Source organism: Canis lupus, chromosome 20 (assembly GCF_011100685.1).
Source record: "Canis lupus familiaris isolate Mischka breed German Shepherd chromosome 20, alternate assembly UU_Cfam_GSD_1.0, whole genome shotgun sequence".
Lineage (NCBI taxonomy): Eukaryota > Metazoa > Chordata > Mammalia > Carnivora > Canidae > Canis > Canis lupus.
The window spans coordinates 38,470,014-38,486,673 of NC_049241.1; the positions used below are offsets into that span (position 1 = coordinate 38,470,014).

The 16,660-nt window shown below is 39.6% G+C and overlaps 1 protein-coding gene across 7 annotated transcripts in view; it reads right to left on the minus strand.

Moving 5' to 3' along the window:
- Positions 1–16,660, minus strand: part of RAD54L2 (RAD54 like 2) — a 122,448-nt gene that overhangs the window by 96,866 nt on the left and 8,922 nt on the right. The window contains exon 1 of one of the 7 annotated variants that reach the window (XM_038566309.1): positions 6,691–6,724. The exons of the other annotated variants lie outside the window; for them this stretch is intronic. The gene's annotated coding sequence lies outside the window, so the exon portion shown is untranslated. Of the gene's footprint in view, positions 1–6,690; positions 6,725–16,660 lie in introns of those variants that run through there. 7 annotated transcript variants of the gene reach the window in all.

The window sequence follows — 16,660 nt, forward strand, 5'->3', positions numbered from 1 at the left end:
TCTGGTTTAGACAAGAAGCCAATATCCATGGTGTACTAAAACCTAAGAATATTAATTAGCCTCTTCTTTAGAGGGTTAAAGGAAAAGAAAACTCCACGTTTGTTTGTTAGTTTGTTTTTATTTTAAGTGGACTCCATGTCCAACATGGGGCTTGAATTCAATACCCTGAGATCAAGAGATACATGCTCATGCTCATGTTCTACCAACTGAGCCAGCCAGGTGCCTGAAAAAGGAAGACTCCAAGAGCACTCCTTATACTCCAAGAACACCCCTTATGCCTCATATCTAGCCATTTCTAACTCCTTGCTCTGTTTATATTTGGTTAGATGTCCTAGATAACAAACTTCACATCTTCATTTATATATAACGTAGGATTCAAAGTCTACTGTATTTTACTAACTGGCCCACTGTAGGCATGTGTTTTCCTATGTAAGGCAGAGAGACAAATTCCTTCATTCTTTGGAAAGGATGCTCCTGGACTAGATTTCCTGGGTCTTTACCAAGCCCTGGCAGCATCTTCAAAGACTTCAGAAGATTTATTATCTATACAACACATTAACACCAGGATAAAGACATTACCACCAGCTGACTCAAAACCCCGAAAAACACATCAGTAGCTGAATCAGTTATTTAGTCTGCTTTCCAAAAAGTGTTTCCTCTAGGCTGCCTCTAAACTTGACAGAAAGTAGAGTGATCTTTCCCTTATCTGAGATGGTCTTCCTTCTGATCTATCATCAGAAGATCACTGGTAACCTAACACTACGTCACGACGCCTAAGTCATCCACCTCACTTCATCTCATCACACAGGCATTTTATCATCTCACATCATCACATGAAGGGTGAGTACAATACAGAAAGATATTTTGAGAGAAAGTGACCACATTAACATAATTTTATTACAGTATATTGTTATAATTGCTCTATCATTTTTATTGTTAATCTCTTACCGTATCTAATTTATAAAATTCAACTTTATTGTAGGTATGTATGTAGAAGAAAACACAATATATACAGGGTTTGGTACTATCTGCAGCTTCAGGCCCCCACTGGGGCTCTTGAAACATATCTCCCACAGGTAAAGGTCGGGGGGGGCTGTTGTAATCAATTTTTAAGGAAGATTCTAAAATAACCATAGTATAATTAGGGAACTGAGAGGAACATTAGTGAAAGGAAAGGGATTATGATCATGGAGGACAAGCTGATACTCTACCACCTAGTAACTAATCCTCCCATACCTGGGCGTTTTCCAGTGTCAGGGAAAGTCAATACTTCCATTATCTGCAGACTTAACAATCAGTTAAAACTCACTAAATGTACTACCAAATGCTTACACATGGAAAAGAGTTAAAAAGGAATAAACCGTTCTCAGCAAAATGATAAAGCAAATACTATGGTACTACTACATTCTAACTGGTGACCCTTGTGATTTTTGATAAACACACTGGGGCTGATGGGGGGTGGGTGGTAGAAGGTAGAAGGAAGGTATAGAGACCATGACTTTACAAACCAAGAGGTTCTTTTACTAAAATTCTCTGGGAGGTGCTTGGGTAGCTCAGTAGGTTTAGGCATCTGACTTTTGATTTCAGCTCAGGTCATGATGTTGGGGTCATTGGGTAGAGCCCCCCAACAGACTCTGCACTCAGCATGGAATCTGCTTGTCCCTCTCTTGCCACTTCTCCCCACGTGCACACATACATGTACATTCTCTCTCTAATAAATAAATAAAATCTTTTGAAAAATAATAAAAATAAAATAAAATAAAAATGCACCTTCTCTGTACTCTGACATAAAGAGGCTCTGCAATCTTGGATCAAGCTCTTCTATGAAGCTTCAGAGAATGAATAGAAGTGATGATGGAGAACCAGTACTTGAAAAGCTCAAATACCATATGAAACCAAAGCCAGTATTGGTTTGGCTCCTGGGGTTCTAGTCAACAAAGAATACTGAGTAGCAGTAGAGGTCCACTCAGCTCAGTATTTAGCATACTCTAAGTTCAAAACATGGCCTAGATCTATACTCTAAAAACTACAGAGCACTTATCAAAGAAATTGAGGAAGACACAAAAAGATGGGAAAATATTCCATATTTATGGATTGGAAGAATAAACATTATGAAAATGTCTATGCTACTTAGAGTAATTTACACATTCAATGCAATCCCTATCAAATTACCATGGACTTCCTTGACAGAGTTAGGACAAATAATCCTAAGATTTATATGGAACCAGAAGAGACCCAAATAGCCAGAGGAATGTTGAAAAACCAAAGCTGGGGGCATCACAATGCCTGACTTCAAGCTGTGTTATAAAGCTGTAATCATCAGGACAGCATGCTATTGGCACAAAAACAGACACACAGATCAATGGAACAGAATAGAGAATCCAGAAATGACCCTCAACTCTATGGTCAACTAATCCTCAACAAAGCAGGAAAAAATAACCAATGCAAATATAGTCTCAGGACGTCTGGGTGGCTCAGTGGTTGAGCATCTGCCTTTTGCTCAGGGCATGATCCCTGGGTCCTGGGACTGAGTCCCACATCGGGATCCTCTCGGGGAGCCTGCTTCTCCCTCTACCTATGTCTCTGCCTCTCTCTCTGTCTCTCTCATGAATAGATAAATAAAATCATTAAAAAAAATAAACAAACAAACAAAAAAAAAACAGTCTCTTCAATAAATGGTGTTGGGAAAATTGGACAGCCACATGCAGAATGAAACTAGACCATTCTCTTACACAAAGCTAAACTCAAAATGGAGGAAAGATCTAAAAATGAGACAGGAATCCACCAAAATCCTAGGGCAAAACACAGGCAACAACCTTTTTTTTTTTTTTTTTTTTTTTTTTTTGCAACAACCTTTTTGAACTTGCCCACAGCAACTTCTTGCAAGACACATCTATAAAAGCAAGGGAAACAAAAGCAATAATGAACTATTGGGACTTCATCAAGATAAAAACCTAGGATACCTAGGTGGCTTAGTGGCTGAGCATCTACCTTCAGCTCAGGGTGTGATCCCAGGATCCGGGATCAAGTTCTACATTGGGCTCCCTGTCAGGTGCCTGCTTCTTCTTCTGCCTATGTCTCTGCCTCTCTCTCTCTCTGTGCCTCTCGTGAATAAATAAATATTTTTTTAAAAAAGATAAAAACCTTCTGCATAGCAGAGGAAACCGTTGACAAAACTGAAAGGCAACATACAGAATGGGAGAAGATATTTGCAAATGACATATCAGATAAAGGGCTAGTAACCAAGATCTATAAAGAACTTATCAAACTCAACACCCAAAAAGCCAAACAATCTAGTCAAGAAATGGGCAGAAGACATGAAGAGATATTTCTCCAAAGAAGACCAACACACAATAACCACATGAAAAAAATGCTCCACATCACTTGTTATCAAGGAAATACGAATAAAAACAGTGAGATACCACTTTACACCAGTGAGAATGGCTAAAATTAACAAAACAGAAACCAACAAATGTTGATGAGGATGTGGAGAAAGGGGAACCCTCTTACACTGTTGGTGGGAATGCAAACTGGTGCAGCAACTCTGGAAAACAGTGTGGAAGTTCCTCAAGAAGTTAAAAATAGAGCTACCCTACGACCCAGCAATTGCATAACTGGGTATTTATTTACCCCAAAGATACAGATGCAGTGAAATGACGGGACACCTGCACCCCAATGTTCATAGCAGCAATGTCCACAATCGCCAAACTGGAAAGAGCTGAGATGTCCTTCGACAGATGAATGGATAAAGAAGATATGGTGTGTTTATATACATATATACACAATGGAATATTACTCAGCCATCAGAGAGGACCTACCATTGACATGGATGGAATGGATGGAACTGGATGGTATTATGCTGAGTGAAGTAAGTCAACTGGAGAAAGACAATTATCATATGGTTTCACTCATATGTAGAATATAAGAAATAGTGAAAGTGACCATAAGGGAAAGAGGGGAAACTGAGTGGGAAAAAATTAGAGCGGAAGACAAATCATGAGAGTCCTAACTCTGGGAAAGAAACAAAGGGTTGCAGAGGGGGAGGTAGGTGGGGGGTAGGGTAACTGGGTGATGGGCATTAAGGAGGGCACATGATATAATGAGCCCTGGATGTTTTACTGTATGTTGGCAAATTGAATTTAAGTTAAAAAAATTTTTTTTAATTAAAAAATAAACAAATACAAAAAACATGGCCTGGGAGAAAAATCTGCTAGAAGAAATGCAAAGATGGAGTAAACCAGGAAATAGAGCCAGTTAAAAAGAGGAAAGGCCAGAACTGAGAACTATTTAGGAGATAAACAGGTAATGGAAGAAGACTGTTCTTCAAGTCTCAGTGAAAGTGTAAAAGACACATGAGGCATCTCTTCCAGGTTTCTCTAACCAATGCCTAGGGTGCTGCTGTCACCTCCTCCTCAGACACCAGCCCAGGCTGGAGACCAGATGTCATGCATATGCCAGCTTTTACTATCAGCAATGTTGAAGAGGAAGTGGGTATATCACAGAGTGGTGTTAGAGAGACTCAGGTTAAAGGCACCACTTAACTGGAGCAAATTATTTACCTTCTCATCTGAGTAATGACACCTTACACATCAGGTGCAGTAAGGTTTCACAGAGCATATGACCCAGCAACATAAGTACTTAATAACCTAGCACAATGCAAACAAATACTACATCAATGTGAAACTTATTACACTTATTACAAACTTATAGCCTTATTGCAGCTCCAGCCCATTTGAAAACTCCAGTAGGTGAGACTGCCCAGTATACAGTAGTATGTTGGTTCTCATATATTCAACCAATGTTCCACTTAGGGAGAGACCTGTTTTTCTTTCCAGTGTAACATCTACCATAATACGTACTATCTGGTTTCTAAACAAATAAAACTGTTTTTGGAGAGCTCATCTCTGTGGACAGCAGCTGAGTTACTATACAGTTTTACCCAAAAGTTAAGTAAAAAATTGGTCCTATGCCCAGAAAATAGGCATTCCATCCAGACAAAACTGGATAAACCAAGTCTACAAACAATGAGTGAATAAAACAGCAGGGAAGAGAAGAATACACAGACAGTAAGAATAACCCACACCAAAAGGCCCACTCACAGAACCAAATAGGGCTCTGAAATGTATCAGTTCATATCTGTAGCAATCAGGTGAGGCAAAAGTTAACAAGTTAACTGTTAAGATACCACCAAAGTTACTAAATGAAAAATATCCAGGACAGAGATATTCTGCCTTTAGGCTAGAAATAAGATTTATGTAAGCAGTAAGAACCAAATGTTCTACCCACATTAAGATTCAAGATTCCTTGTAAGAGGCTAGATAGCTTGAGAGACATAACCTGGGAAAGGAAGAATATCAGCAGATACAAAATTTAAACATATTAAATGTGAAAGACAAAACAGTTTTCACTTCAATAGGCTATCTTACTGAGCTGCTACTATTGCACAGATTTGATTTCTTGCGAGTAATGCAATGATTTTATACTTCACAAGGCACTCTTTGCTACTTTCGCTTATGGAATAATAGTGCGAGAAGTGAATCTTCACGGGGGAAAAACTAGCCAAAATACCCTTGATGTGAAATTGTTAAAATGCTATCATAGTACATGGTTTCAATTTAATTTTAATTTAATAAAAGAAAAAAAATTCAAGCCTTCCTCTAAGCATCTAAAATGTTTTTTAAAACATTTAATATGAAATATCCACTCTAGTGTCAATAGATGAGAAACAAGTCTAGAAGGGAACATCTGATAGATGAGACCAGGTCACAAGTCTCTCTGATAGAGAAATTTAGGCTGAGAGCACTGGTTGGGTCAGTTGGGTGAATTCCAATTTGCCCTAATCAGAGTTTGCAAGACAGACCTGGTGAGGTTCATAAACAATTAAGTCTACCAATATATGAAACAGATGGCTCTATCAAAGAGGCTTCTAACCTTTACAGGAAGAATCTGAGAGCATAGACACAGTAGAACAAATTTCAGGAAAGAGTTTCAAGACCATTTTTATAATATACTTTTTTTTTTTTAAGATTTTACTTATCTATTCATGAGAGACACAAAAAGAGAGCGAGGCAGAGACACAGGCAGAGCGAGAAGCAGGCTCCATGCAGGGAGCCCGACCTGGGACTCGATCCCGGGTCTCCAAGATCACCCCCTGGGCTGAAGGCGGCGCTAAACCGCTGAGCCACCCGGGCTGCCCTATAATATACTTTTGTATAAAAAGTACCCAAAAGGCTTATTAATATTTAAATCCCAATTTAAAAAATAAAGTAACACTCATGCAAGTATTTATATATGCACAGGAAACACACAAACACAAAGGAAGTGCACCCAAAGGTTAACTGTTTTTATCTCTGGGTGGTAGTTTTACCAAAAAAGTTATCTTCTTTATTCTTTTGTTTTATAATAGATATGACTTTATAGTTGTAAAATCAGCATTTTGCCTTTATACAAGTATTCTCTCTCTGTAAAGTCAAGCCATCAGAGAACAAATTCACCTTGGCCTCATCCCTATCCTTAGTAGTATCGTATTTTTCAGGCTGTGACTGCCCCTATTCATATTCACATCCAGTGACCACACTCTCATTCTGCCAACAAAAATTCACTAGGTACCTACTACACGGGCTCCATCTTAGCTAGGGCCCCCATGAAGGCCTAAAGCAGCATGTGAAAAAAAATCATCAATAAAGTCACCTTTGAAAAGCCTTTTCAGGACGCCTGGGTGGCTCAGCGGTTGAGTGTCTGCCTTTGATTCAGGGTGTGATCCCGGAGTCCCAGGACCGAGTCCCACATCGGGCTTCCTGCACGGAGCCTGCTTCTCACTCTGCCTATGTCTCTGCCTCTCTGTATGTCTCTCATGAATAAATAAATAAAATCTAAAAAAAAAAAAAAAAAAAAAAAAGCCTTTTCAATTTTTCAATTGTCCACATAAATATAGTATATAGTTCCATGTATGTATTCCTGTAGAGATATATACACTGAAAATAATTCCAAAATGGTTATAGTATTCAGAAATTAATGTGTTTTGTTGCTTGAACCAGTCCAAAAATTTTATGAAGATTCCAGCTTGCAGACTTTCCCTATTTATCATCTTCCTTATCATTTCCAACAAATCTTTTTAAGTCAACAATTCTCTATGACTCCCCATTATCATTCTACTTCTCCTTTTTTTGGTAGAATATTATCAACTCATCATCACACCACCTAAATAATTTCTCTCCTACCAATGGTCAAGAATTCTTTAAATGTATAGATTTTGTCAACCATATTAATTATAACAACACTGCCTGTGGGTATTCATTCACTGAGTAAAGTGGTGAGTAGAAATTACCTCACTGTTTAAGTCATTATTTCTTGCTCTTTTTTTTTTTCCTTTTGCAAGGAATAGTTCAATTTAAGGTTAGATATAATTCCATTACATAATTAGAGTACCTTTTTATTGGGAGTACAAAAAAGGAATCAGTGTTGGTGGACCTACTGTCAATCCAGTTAAGGACAGAGTTAAGATTATATTTATTAAGTGCCTAATGAATGATAGAAACCCCAAATGCACCAGAGTTCAGACTAGGAAGCAACAGCATCTTCTACAGAGGCTACAGGTTTGAATACTCTTGGAAGGCTTTCTAGAGAAGGCTGACCTTGACACAACCCTGAAGCACAGCAGAATTAGACAAGTGAGGAGGGAAGGAGAAGACATTATCCACACAGGAATCAGAGCTTGGATCTGAGGGATGCTGAAAAGGCAGAAAAGTGTCAGGTTTTCTAGGAAAGGAGATAGAGGGGCAGCCTGGGTGGCTCAGTGGTTTAGCGCCGCCATTGGCCCAGGGTGTGATCCTGGAGACCAGGGATCGAGTCCCACATCAGGTTCCCTGCATGGAGCCTGCTTCTCCCTCTGCCTGTGTCTCTGCTTCTCTCTTTCTCTTTCTCTGTCTCTCATGAATAAATAAATAAAATATTAAAAAAAAAAAAGGGAGATAGAACAATTCATCACTGAATAATGATTAAACATCTACTGACCAGTACTTGTAGGCACTAAAGATATGCAGAATCCTGGTCAAAGAGTGATAAATGGGAGCCCTTTAGGGATCATCCCATCAACTGACACAGATATGTAAGCATACACTGTAAGCAATTTGGTAAGTACAACATATGACTAAGGTTCAACTGATGAGGGCAGCCCTGGTGGCACAGCGTTTAGCACCGCCTGCAGCCCAGGGCGTGATCCTGGAGACCCGGGATCGAGTGTCATGTCAGGCTACTGCATGGAGCCTGCTTCTCCCTCTGCCTGTGTCTCTGCCTCTCTCTCTCTCTCTCTCTCTCTATCTGCGTGTGTGTCTCTCATGAATAAATAAATAAAATAAAAATCTTTAAAAAATAAAAACAGTATTTCTTAAAAAAAAAAAAAAAAAAAGGTTGGGATCCCTGGGTGGCGCAGCAGTTTGGTGCCTGCCTTTGGCCCAGGGCGCGATCCTGGAGACCCGGGATTGAATCCCACGTCGGGTTCCCGGTGCATGGAGCCTGCTTCTCCCTCTGCCTGTGTCTCTGCCTCTCTCTCTCTCTCTCTCTCTCTGTCTCTCTCTCTCTCTGTGGGACTATCATAAATAAATTAAAAAAATTAAAAAAAAAAGGTTTAACTGATGAATGGATTAACAAAACGTAGTATATCCACAGAATGGAATATTATTTAGCAATAAAAGGGAATGAAGTACTGACACACATGCTGATGAACCTTGAAAACATCACACTAAGTGAAACAACCCAGTCACAGAAGGCCACATACTGACTGATTCCATTTATGTGAAATGAGAATAGGCAAATCCATAGAAATAGAAAGTAGATTAGCAGTTACCAGGAGATAGGGGGAAGGGAGAATAGGGAGTGATGACTTAATACCTATGGGTTTCTTTTTGTAGTAATGAAATGCCCTGGAATTAGATGGTGGTAATGGTTGTATAATCTTGCAAATGTACTAAGAGCCACTGAATTGACTTAAAAATAATGACATTTATGATATATGAATTATATTTCAGAAGGAAGGAAGGAAACAGGGGCACCTGGATGGCTCAGTTAAGCATCAGTCTTGCTTTCTTTCAGCTCAGGTCATGATCTCAGGGTTGTGAGATCGAGACTCATCGGGCTCCGTGCTGGGTGTGAAGCCTGCTTAAGATTCTCCTCTGTCCAGAACACCTGGGTGGCTCAGTGGTTGAGCATCTGCCTTCAGCTCATGGTGTGATCCCAGGATTCAGGATCGAGTCCCACATCGGGCTCCCTGCGAGAAGCCTGCTTACCCTTCTGCCTATGTCTCTGCCTCTCTCTCTGTGTCTCTCATGAATAAAAAAATAAATAAATCTTAAAAAAAAAAAATTCTCCTCTGTCCTTCTCCCCCTATCCCCTACTTGCATACATGAGCGGGCTCTAGCTTTCTCTCTCTCTTTCCCTCAAAAAATAAATAAGTAAAAAATAAAAACACAAATAACACTCTGGTGACTGCATGGAAGCAAGATTAAGTAGGAAGCTGCCATAACACCGGGCAAAAGGTGGTGACACCATGAACCACAGCAGGGACAGTGAGAAAGGAGAAAAGTGGAAACATTAAAGACTGAGGACACAAAACCTGTAAGGCTTCAGGAGCCAACTGGAGCTCCATTAGGGCAGCCTTGCTCACCAATATCTCCCCAGCATCCATCACAGTCCTTGGTACATAGGGACGGCTCCATAAAATTTTTTTAAGATTTATTTATTTATTTATTCATGAGAGACCTAGAGAGAGAGAGGCAGAGACACAGGCAGAGGGAGAAGCAGGATCCATGCAGGAGCCCGATGTGGGACTCAATCCCAGGACTCCCGATCATGCCCTGAGCCGAAGGCAGACACTCAACCACTGAGCCACCCAGGCATCCTGGGCTCCATAAATATTAATGAGATTGTTATTTTATTGACATTCTCTCATTATATCTTCAAAATAATACCATGAGGAAAGTAATGTTATCCCCATTCACAAAGAAGAAACCTAAAGTTTATTAGAGAGGTTAAGTGACCTATCCCAATTATACCCAGCTATATAGTGGTAGTTCAACTCAGACTTCTAACTCTAAATTCTTATCAATGGCCCAGGTTTCCAGCTTGAACAATGGTGTAGGTAATACTGTTGTTAAATAATAAAATGCCAGAAACAGCTGGAAAATGAAATGGGGTCAGAGATACAGATTTGAGTGTCCCTGCCATACTCTGGTAGCTGAAGTCCCAAATATGTAAGAGACTCAGGGAGTATGTGTAAAGGGGGAAGGAGAGTAAAGGAAGGTCAAACCATGAGGGAGTGGAGAAGAAAGCCTGCAGAGAAAGTCGTAGAGGCAGAGGAAGAACCAGCCAGGGGAGTATGCTATTCAGGAAAGACATCAGCAAGATGGGCATAATCAAGAGTCAAAAACTACAGAAATTTCACATATGGAGGGATCATGGAACCACAAAGACATTTTAGAAGGAATTCTAAAAGGAATTGAAGGCTGCCTGGTGTTTCCAAAACCTGGTGCTTTTCAGGGCATCAGAATCTGAAGACCTTATTAAAATACATAGTTCCCGAGTTCGTACCAATAGTGATCTAGTATAAGTGCCTCGGTCTCATGAAGCCTCTGTTTTCTCATCTCTAAACTGCAAATAATAGCATCAAAGTCATACTGTTATTCTAAAGACTTTATATGCATTAAAGAAGCCCCACAGATAATTATGACACTATTTGAAAACTGGTTTTTAGAAATCACAGCTACAGGAACCACAGGACTTTTAACTGGAGGTAGATGGGGGAAGACAATCCTTTTGTGAAGAACTGCAAAGACTGAAGAATGGAGGAAGGAAAATCAGCTGTCACAACCCTGGACTAGACTTAAAGGGCTTGAGTTAAGGGAAATGCAAAGAAACCAGAAAAAAATTAAGAAAGGGTAAGGCATTATCAAGGAAAACTCAACAGAATTTTCTGCCCAGGAAGGAATAAGAGGAATTAAATAGGACTCTGGGTGGGATCCCTGGGTGGCTCAGCGGTTTGGCACCTGCCTTCGGCCCAGGGCGTGATCCTGGGATTGAGTCCCGCATTGGGCTCCCTGCATGGAGAAATAAATAAAGAAAGAAAATAAAATCTTTAAAGAAAAATAAAATCATAAATAAAATAAAATCTTAATAATGCTTGTAATAATAAGTAATAATACTTGTGCCTCAAGTAAAGAAATAAAATCTTTAAGATAGATAGGATAGATAGGATAGATAGATAGATAGATAGATAGATAGATAGATAGATAGATAGGACTCTGGGGCTTAAAATCTAGATGATTCCAAGAACAATGGCATACCTTCACCAAAATCAGGAAGAACAGAAGGGTACTTGGTTTGGGAAGGAAAAAATAAATTCACACAAGGTATTCAATAAGGAATGAGTGAAAATAAACATCAAAGAGTTAACTGGCAGTAAATGTGTTCTGAATAGGAAAGCAGTAAATCAATTAAGAATATGGGCTCTGAAAAAATAAATAAATAAAAAATAAAAAAAGAATATGGGCTCTGAGATAAGATGGTCTGGGTCAGAGTCCTAGCACTGCCACTTCCTATCTAAAGAACATTAAAGAAGTTCCCTAATTTTGCTAAGCCCACATTTAATTTATAAAATGAGAATAATGAAGTGTATACTTCATATAAGATTTTTTTTAATTAAATGAAAAAATAATTAACACATTGCCTAGCACACGGTAAGTTAAATTTCTTTTTTTTTTTTTAAGATTTTATTTATTTATTCATGAAAAACACAGAGAGAGAGACAGAGACAGAGACATAGGCAGAGGGAGAAGCAGGGTCCATGCAGGGAGCTCAATGTGGGACTTGATCCCAGGATTCCAGGATCACGCCCTGAGCCGAAGGCAGACACCCAACCGCTGAGCCACCCAGACACCCCAGTTAAATTTCAATAAATGTGATTACCTTTAGTTATCCCATAATGACACAGTGTTAACAAAGATTCTTCAGAGAAGCTAAGTCATATTATTCAAGAGTTAGAAAAATCTCACAACTCTGAGACAGGACAGGAAAGGAGAGGATTCTTTGAATTTTGGAATCAAGGAATTAGTACCCATCTGTACCATTTCACAATCCAGGCCTTCTTTATTCTTGACTATGTAATTATCACATCTTTTGAACACTCAGGTTTAAAAACATTTCTGTAAATGTTCTTACCTTGAAGCAAAGTCCACTTTATTTTTTTTTAAAGTTTTTATTTATTTATTCATGAGAGACACAGAGAGAGAGAGAGAGAAAGGCAGAGACACTGGCAGAGGGAGAAGCAGGCCCCATGCAGGGAGCTTGACATGAGACTCAATTCCGGGACTCCAAGACCACGCCCTGGGCTGAAGGCGGTGCTAAACCGCTCAGTCACCTGGGCTGCCGGCAAAGTCCACTTTAGTTCAGGCACTTATTCCACCACTATTTATTGCAAAACTATAAGCACAACAAATTGTATTAGACACTGTATGATGCAAAACTATACATAATGTACCTGTACTAAAGGGGATTACAAACTAGAAGGTAAAAAAACAAAAAAACTTATGCAAATATATGAAACCAGGCATACTGTGAAATGTCACTGAAATAACACCAGTCATGAAGAGTCGGAAGAGGGAGGACTCAATTCCACAATGTGGATGAAGTGTCACCTGAACTAAGCCTACAAAGATGGTCATAATTTCAATGGCCCAAATACAGGTTTGAGGAAACAACATGAATACCACCAAAGGATACAATGTGAATACAGATACAAAGCTGAAAAGGCCCAAAGATGTGTTCCAGGAAGAGCCAGGAATCAAGATTACCTGAAGATCTATCCATGAGGTAACTAGCCCTATGCTGATGACAAATGAGAGCAAAGAGTCACAGGGTAAAGCCTGGATTTCCCAGAAGAGGCCCTGTGGGGAAAATCAGAAACTTGTTTGGGGAGCAGAATGGTGGCTCTGGTTCCATCTATGCTGAGGACATTTCTAAAACTACCTTTTCACAGCTGATAGGCCTTTAAAGCTACAGAAGACTTCAGACTCTAATCCAGCCCTTCCGTCCTTCTGCCTAAGGACATCAAGACCAAGAGAGATGACTAACTGCCTAAGCCATGACATTAGTGGCCAAGATGGAGTTGCAACCCTAGTTTGCAGACTCAATTCAGTGCACTTTACACTCATCCCACTGGCCAGACAGAAATGTCCAAAAGTCAAGATGAAATATAGGTTATAGAATTGAGTCACCTGGACACACTGAAGTGGTGGGAGTGAAAAAGCAAGGTCTCTGAGGGCCAGGAATGGAAGAGAAAAACAACAAATCTGGGTTACATCCATATCCAGGGGGATAAAAGGAAGGGCTTCTACAAAAGCACATCTGAGAGACAGGCAGAGAATCAAGACAATGTAGAACCCTAGAAGTCAAGGTCAGTGTTTCCTCTTCAACTAAAACATACATGTTCAAAAAATATCTGCTGAATGAATGAATGGATAAAGACAAGAGTGAGACAAAAAAATGTTTGTGCCTCACATAGGTGAAGCACTGTGCTAAATACTTTATGTAGGAGTATATATGATAATCTCACAATAATCCTATGAGATAGAATTATCATGATTATCCTCACTACCATTCAAGAGGAAAAAAACATGCTTATAAATTACCCAAATTAAACAGCAAGTATCAGAGCCAGGATTAAAAATCAAGTCCAGCAGTGCCTGGGTGGCTCAGGCAGGTAAGTGTCTGTCTTCAGTTCAGGTCATCATCTTACCTGGGATTATGCCCCACATTGGGTTCCCTGTTCAGCAGGTAGTCTGCTTCTCCCTCTCCCTCTGCCCCTTCTCCCACTTGTGCTTTCTCTCTCTCATTCTCTCTCAAATAAATAAATCTTTTAAAAAACAATAAAATAAAAAATCAAGTCCTCACAAGTCAGGAAATAGTGTTAATTTTTATTAGGGTAGAAAATGGCAAGGTAATGTTTAAAAAATAGAATGTTCTTATTAGTAAGGCATAGTGACAACGTCTGAGATTTCGCTTTGAAATATGTCAAAAAGAACAAAAAAGTGGGGAGGACAATTGAGAGAAAAAATTGGGGAAATGTTGATAATTGTTGAAATTGGGTAACGGGTACATGGTATTCATATACTATATTCCCTGTTGTTGTTGTATATGTTTGAAATTTTCCATAATAAAAACTCCACTCCTGCATGGCTTCCCTCCCTGCAAAGATGGCGGAAAGTGAGTTGGTCAAAAGAAGAAACAAACATCAAGAAAAAAAATCACTGTCCCAGCAGTACGGAATTCACCTCAGATAGTGTTCAGAAGAAATGCAAGACCAGAAGCCAGACTACAAAGCATTAAGAGACATAGATAAAACAGGTGGTAAGGAAATGGCAGTAAAATTGCACTTTAGATAAGAAACAGGGATAAGGGGCGCCTGGGTGGCTCAGTCAGTTACACATCTGCCTTCACCTCAGGTCATGATCCCAGGGCCCTGGGATCAAGCCCGGAATTGGGCTCCCTGGAGCCTGCCTCTCCCTCCTCCTCTTCCTCCCCCCTGCTTGTGCTCATGTTCTCTCTCCCTCTGTCAAATAAAATGTTAGAAGAAAGAAGAAAGAAAGAAAGAAAGAAAGAAAGAAAGAAAGAAAGAAAGAAAGAAAGAAAGAAAGAAAGAAAGAAAGAAGAGAAGAGAAGAGAAGAGAAGAGAAGAGAAGAGAAGAGAAGAGAAGAGAAGAGAAAAAACAAAACGAAACAGGGATAAGAAAGAGAAGACTAGGGATCCCTGGGTGGCGAAGCGATTTGGCGCCTGCCTTTGGCCCAGGGCGCGATCCTGGAGACCCGGGATCGAATCCCACGTCGGGCTCCCGGTGCATGGAGCCTGCTTCTTCTCCCTCTGCCTGTGTCTCTGCCTCTCTCTCTCTCTCTCTCTCTCTGTGACTATCATAAATAATAAAAATAAAAATAAAAAAAAGAAAGAAAGAAAGAGAAGACTAGGGTAACATGAGAGGCCCAGAACTAAGTAAAGTTACTATGGTTCTACCTTACATGTACGTAAAAAACAAAAGGGGAGAGGAGGATAGGAAGATGCTGGAAAGGAGACACTGATTAATCAACTAATTAATCAATCAATTAATATATACAAACACATGGAAAGACGCTCATCCTCCTCAATAAGAAAATGTTACCCAGGCTTCAAAAAAAAATTAGTTCAAAATTAGGCTTCAAATTGGCAGAGATTAAAAATATTGATAATGTTCCGTGATAAAGGAGAACGATAAATACAATCTTTTCAGTTATTTGGTATTATCTAGAAAAATTTGAAACATGCATATCCTTTTTTTTTAAGGTCTTATTTATTTGAGAGAGAGTCAGCACACACAAACAGGGGTGAGGAGTAGAGGGAGAGGGAGAAGCAGACTCCTCACTCAGCAGGGAGCTGATGTAATGGGATCAAGACTGGAGCCAAAGGCAGAAGCTCAATTGACTGAGCCACCCAGGCACCCCAACATGCATATGTTTGGCACAGAAATTCCACTTGTAAGACAGTACAAAGAACTATACAAAGTATAGAAATATGTATACAATGTATACAAAGAATACAAAGATACATATACACAAGGATCCTTGTAGCTACAAAGACAGAAACAAATGTCTATCACCAGGGGACTAGAAAAATTGAGACAAATATATAATATAATATGTAACTATTAAATATATGATAGATAGGTGTATTAAACATGGGAAAATGCCCAAGATAAAAGCATTAAATGGAAAAAAGTCACAGAAGAGTAGATACATTGTAATCCCTTTTCTGTAAAAAGGAATTACTTTACCTCTCTTCCTCTCACACACATATACATATACCCTTACACACATTAGCATAGACAGTGGGAAAAAATGTGGATATAGGTCAAAAAAATTTTTTTAAGATTTATTTATTTATTTAAGAAAGAGAATGAGCACACAGACCCACACAGAGGACGGGCAGAGGGAAAGGGAGAGTCTTAAGCACACTCTGTGCCCCATGCAGAGTTCTATCTCAACCACCCCAAGATCATGACCCCAGTCAAAACAGAGCAATTTTTAATGGTATTTTATACTGAGACACAGGATTATGGGTTTCTTTCCTTATTTAAAAAGGCCTAATTTTGCTGTACTCAAATACGACTAGTATAATCGGGGGGGAGGGGGGTTAAAAAGCCAAGGATTTTCCAAAAGCAAAAGACTGAGCGATGAAAGTGTCATGATAGAAAGGTTAGGGTTGAAAAAATAGGGAGCAGGAGCCTTAAAGTGAGGTCACAGTCAAGAAAGAGGAAGATGGAGAGTAGGTAGATCTACGGCCTACGGTAAAAATGAGCCTTGAGGTACCTGGCCAGCTCAGCTGGTGAAGCTGCAACTCTTGATCTCAGGGTTGTGGGTTTGAACCCAAGTTAGGTATAGAGAATACTTAAAAATTTTAAAAAGAAAAAACGAGCCTTGGGAAACATACAAGCAGTTGCTATGGGAAATGCCCTGAGAAGGCAAAGGAGTACCATGAGGGACAGACAGAGCTCAACTCAGGGGGGAAGTGGGAACTGCTGTCAATCAAGACATCCCATTTTCTTGACTCCTCCAAAACACTTAGCAGCCTAGGATTGGTTAGCAA